A 6045-nucleotide genomic window follows, 5' to 3' on the forward strand; every position below is an offset into this window, starting at 1 on the left:
ATTCTGACTTCCATTGCCTCAATTCTGCTCCTATGACTTTCTATTGAGTTGTCTAATTCTGAAATTTTATTGTTAATCTTCTGGATTTCTGATTGCTGTTTCTCTATGGATTCTTGCAGCCTGTTAGATTTGTCATTATGCTCTTGTATAACCTTCTTAAGTTCCTCTGTTGCTTTGTGTATACTTTCCTTGGCTTGATCTGCATTTTGCATGATCTCTTTCCTGATATCTTGAAAAGCTCTGTATATTAATGTTTTGAATTCTACCTGTGGTAATTCCAAGACCTTCTCTTCCTCCAGAAGTTTTCCTAGTTCTTTGTTTTGGGAGCTTGCTGGAGCCATCATGGTCTGCCTCTTTATGTGATTTGATATTGACTGTTGTTTCGGAGACATCAATAAGTTATTACATTTATTTATTTTGTGTTTACTTACTGTGTCCTAGCTTCTTGTTTTGATATGCCCAAATAGGCTTGTTGTGTGAGCTACTTTGATTATTGGTGTCTTTGAAGCTCTCTTGTCCTGTCACCCGGTAGTTAGAGCAGCTACTAGGTATGTGAGCCCAGGAGTCTGTTTACTTTTCTTGTGTGGATTCAGCTCAGGAGTCCAGGTTGTCGATCACCAAGTATGTGGTGCAAGCTCTCACCTACAGTCCTAGATGGGCAGGGCTATATAGAGATGATTGGAGCAGGCACAGGTATCTGGATGCAGTAGGGGTTGATGTGCTGAGCAAGGCAGGAAGCTGATGGCTGCCCCTGAGTGCCTGGGTGGAAGGTGTGTCCCTGTTCCCTAGAGCACATAGGTGGGTGAGTTTTGCAGCTGGACTTTGGGCACTCAGTGCTGTTGGCTGTAGGAAATGTGAGGCACCGCTTATTCTCAGACCCCCATCACGGATAGCTAGGTGGAGTGCGTGGAGCCACCAGTCCTTAGGCCCCTGATGTGAGTAGGTGAGCACCCTGCTTAATGGGCAGGGTGGTGTCAAATGTCATGAATCTGCCACTCCCTCTTAGCTGTTACACTTGAAAATAGGCTTCAGGTATATACCCTGTTGTACTGTGCTAATGAGGGCCTACACTGTTGAAATGGGCCCACACAGGTCTAGGCAGGGTTGAAAGACATTCAAAGTCCTTGGACCCCTTATGCCTGTGCCTAGGTAAAGGGGCTGTGCCTACCCTGAGTTCCTGGCTTAGGGGAGCTGGCAGATTTTTTTTTTCCCTGTTTGTTAATTTTTTCCCTCTTCAAAGCCAGGAGAATGGCCTGGGGTGCACAGTTGGTCCTACTTCTGGCCCATGGGGCACAGCAATTGCTAAAGCCATACTAGGACTGGAGCAGAGAAGGGAGGAGACAAGCAAATGGGAGAGACGTACTTCCCAGAGGGGGGAAAGTTTTTTTGATCCCACACAGTAGGTTAGAGGGTTGTACTTACCTTTCACTGATTCAGTGCCACTTCTCTCTGGTTCCAGAGGCTTGAGCAGACTGTCACTCAGTTTCTCCTGATGTGGAAAAACGTGTCCAGAGCACTGTTGCTTGCCTCAGCCTGTGTGTGCCAGCCAATCCAGCTTGCAGGGTGATGGCCAGGTCAGTTCTGGCAAAACCTTGTTGCTTCTGAACTGTCCCTCTTTCCTCCTGCCACTCAGTCCAACTCCTCAACTTTGATATTCAGAGCTCCTAGATTGTCGTATATAATTGATTCTCTTGTTTTCTGAAGTCTTTGTTGTAAGAGGGATCACAAAAAGCATCTGACTACTCTGCCGTCTTGGCCTTGCCTCTCTTCTATTTTTCTAATGAAAATATTTTCTTGTTCCAGAAACTGGATTGCAGTGTTCCAGAATGTCAACAGTCCTGTTGAGAAACACCGTGCTGGTAAACACTTTAATTTCAGGAGTCATAACTGAGTCCAAGTGAGTTTCTGAAACCTGGGCAGGTTTGGATTGTACTCTTGGATGTGGTTCTCTTATCCATAGAGACCATGATTTTATGAGACTAAGAAATACACTGTCTATGATCTAGAGCCCTCACCCCCAGGATTTCCTTATAACATTTTGAGGAAACATGGACTTTACCTGGCTACTCTACTTCCCCATTATGGTAGTAGCTCCCCCACCATCCACTTCTCCTTTCTTTACTTCAAAAGTGGTTTTTAAGTCATTTATGTCTTGAGATCGTTTAGATCTTTGCCAGGTAGGTAAATTTGTGGCTTCCAGGTTAAAACGGCATTGTTGTTATTAGGTGTCGTTGAGTCAATTTCAACTCATAGCAACACCATGTTACAGAGTAGAACTACCCTATTGGGTTTTCTAGGCTGTAATCATTGTGGGAGTTGATTGCCAAGTCTTTTTCCCATGGAGCCATTGGATGGTTTCAGATTACCAGCCTTTCAGTTAGCTGCCAACTGCTTACCCATTGCACCACCAGGGCACCTTAAGATGGCATTAAGCTAGTGTTTTCGTTTCAGAGTGGTGTCGTAACAAATTACCAGAAACAGTGCTTAAAACAAGAAATTTATTTTCTCACAGTTCTGGAGGCTGGAAGTCTGAATTCAGGTTGTTGGCGGGGCCATGCTTTCTCCAAAAGCTCTAGGGCCAGTGCTGTCCTCGTCTCTTTCAGTTTCTAATAGCCTCAGGTGTTGCTTGGCTTGTGCCAGCATACCATCAACGCCTACCTTGCCTTCACTTGGCTGGCTTACCTCTCTCTCTGTGTCCCTGTGTTTCTTCTGTTCTTATTACAAGGACTCCAGTCATAAAGAGATTACAGCACACCGCAATGACCTCATCTGCACTAATTACATCTGCAATGACCCTATTTCCAAATAATATCACATCCACAGTTACTGGGGTTAAGACTTTAACATGTAATTTTTTTTCAATTTTTTTATTGTACTTTAGATGAAAGTTTACAGAACAAATAGTTTGTCATTAAACAGTACACACATTGTTTTATGACAATGGTTAACAACCCCATGACTTGTCAACACTGTCCCTTCTCAGCCTTGGGTTTCATATTGCTGGCTTTCTTGTCCCCTCCTGCCTTCTAGTCCTTGTACCTGCACTGTTGTGCCCCATTAGTCTCGTTTTGTTTTAGGGGGCTGTCTAATCGCTGGCTGAAGGGTGAACCTCGGGAGTGACTTCATTACTGAGCTAAAAGGGTGTCCAGGAGCCATACTCTCACAGTTTCTCCAGTGTCTGTCAGGCCAGTAAGTCTGGTCTTTTTTTGTGAGTTAGAATTTTGTTCTACGTTTTTCCCCAGCTCTGTCTGGGACTCTCTGTTGTGATCCCGGTCGAGAAGTCAGTAGTGGTAGCCAGGCACCATCTAATTGTACTGGACTCAGTCTGGTGGAGGCTGTGGTAGTTGTGGTCCATTAGTCCTTTGGACTAATATTTCCCTTGTATCTTGTTTTCTTCATTCTCCCTTGCTCCTGAAGTGGCGAGACCAGTGGAGTATCTTAGATGGCTGCTCAGAGGCTTTTAAGACCACAGGCACTACTCACCAAGGTAGAATGTAGAACATTTTCTTTATAAACTGTGTTATGCCAATTGAGCTAGATGTTCCCCGAGACTATAGTCCCCATAGCCCTCCTCCCAGCAATTCAGTCCCTCAGGGAGATTGGATGTAACACATAATTTTTTGAGGAAACAATTAACCCAGAACAGTAGCAAACCTTGATAAATACTCCCCCAACTTTTTATTTGAACTGTGGTGTCGGCAAAGAATGTTGAATATACCATGGACTCCAGAAGAACGAACAAATCACTTTTAGAAGAAATACAACAAGTATGCTCCTTAGAAACAAGGATAGTGAGACTTCAGCTAACTTACTTTAAACATGTCATCAGGATGGACCAATCATTAGAAAGGACATCATGGTTGGTAAAGAAGAGCATCAGCAAAAATGAGAGAATCCCTCAGTGAGATGGATTGACACAACATCCCAAACAATGGACTCAAACATAGCAACAATCATGAAAATGGCACAGGACTGGGCCACATTTTGTTCTGCTTTCCATAAGGTCACCGTACATCGGAGCCAACTTGATGGAACCTAACAACAGCAACAACTCTTCATTACGGAAAATGAGTCATAGAAAATGTTGATGTTTTACCCTCATGCTACAAACAAAGTTTCATAGTTAATCATTTAAAAGAATTTGGGTGAAATTTTCTCTAAGAACAGATCTAATTGTACTTGATTGAGAAACACTTAGATATCTATACATATGTCACCTTTGGAGGAGAATAGACATGGGATTGAGGAGATGCATGTTCTATAAATTTTCCTAGAATTCCCCAGTGAGATTATAGTGGTTGTCTGAGTAGTACCTGACCTGATAATGCACTGTTAGTTCCTTCCTCTTTTGTCTCACTTCCTCATCTCCTTTCTGGTGTTTTCTGGTATTACCTTTTGAATAAACTACTTTCACTTGAATCCTTGTCTCATGGTGTGCTTCTGGGAAAACCCGAACTAAGATAGGCATTTTTGCAAAAACTGGAGACATTGGCATGAAGAGCATAGTCTAGGTGATATTATTATTGTATTCTTGAGTGTGATAATGGTATTGTGGCTATGTCTTTGCTCTTGGGAGATTCGTGCTGAACTATATAGAGGCAATGTGATGTTGTAACTTGTTTTCATGTGGGTTATCAGAAAAAAATGTAGAGAGAAAGAAACTATAGCAATACATTTCTAATGGGTAAATCAAGATGAAGAGTATATGGGCATTCATTTCACTCTGTCTTTAAATTTTTGATAAATTTGAAATATTTCAGAATAAAAAGTTGGTAAAAAATAAAAGATTTCTGTGGGTCCTGAATGCAAATTTACTTATGAGAAAAAAACAGTAGAGCTGGCAGCCTGCCCAGGGTCACATAACCAGAACAAGAAAAAAGGCACAAGAAGAAGTGAAGGAACACGCAGTTTCCTCTGCATATATTTTGGAGGTGGGGAAAGTTCTTGAATATAACCAATTTTAAGCTGAAGGGACTCAATTAATTAATTGGGCTGGTTAAACCTAAATTGGCCTGATTGAGCTTTCCACTGTGGAACAGAAATGGGGGCTCATGAAGTTGGGTAATAGAGATAGAAGAGCTAAGAGTGACAGCCATGCACAAAAGGGAAGAGAGTGAATAGTGAAAACAGTTACGTAGAGTGAATCCTAAATATTTGGACCCATTTTGGGGTCAGTTCTGAATTTGTCTAACAGGATAGCCTCTTGAGTCTTGCATCTTAACCTTATCTTTTTTCTGCTTTAATTAAACCTTGGGAATTTTCTTGATTCCGTTTGGTCTTGCATACTGATCTTTCCCAGTGGAGGAACTAAGATGGGGTCTTAGTCATCGGGTGCTGCTATAACAGAAATACCACAAGTGGATGGCTTTAACAAAGAGAAACTTATTCTCTCACAGTCTAGGTGGCTAGAAGTCCGAATTCAGGGTTCCAGCTCCAGGGGAAGGCTTTCTCTTTCTGTCAGCTCTGGAGAAGGTCCTTATCATAATCTTCCCCATTAAGGAGATTCTCAGCGCAGGGACCCTGGGTCTAAAGGATGCACTACTCTTCTGGCTCTTTTATCTTGGTGTTATGAGGTTCCCATGTCTCTCTGCTTGCTTCTCTCTTTTATATCTCAAAAGTGATTGACTTTAGACAACCTAATCTTGTAGATTGAGTACTGCCTCATTAACTGCCTCTAATCTTGCCTCATTAACATCATAGAGGTAGGATTTACAACACATAGGAAAATCACATCAGATTACAAAATGGTGGACAATCACACAATACTGGGAATCAGGGACTAGCCAAGTTGACAGATATTTTTGGGGGCCACAACTCAATCCATTACAGAAGGGTTCTAATTAATTGACTGAAACAATTTCCAATAGCCTTTGAAAGCCCAGTTGATGTGACAAACACATGTGGCCAGGAGAAGAAGGAACAGTTACAAGCTTAAGTGTTGGGAAGTATACCCTGGTCCTGAATAAGTGTCTTTCTTAAGGGACATTGTCACAAGTTTTCAATAAAGTATGTGACATGAAAATTTAGTTACTAATGATTAGATGA

Source organism: Trichechus manatus, unplaced genomic scaffold, assembly GCF_000243295.1.
Source record: "Trichechus manatus latirostris isolate Lorelei unplaced genomic scaffold, TriManLat1.0 scaffold00081, whole genome shotgun sequence".
NCBI classification, from domain to species: Eukaryota; Metazoa; Chordata; class Mammalia; order Sirenia; family Trichechidae; genus Trichechus; species Trichechus manatus.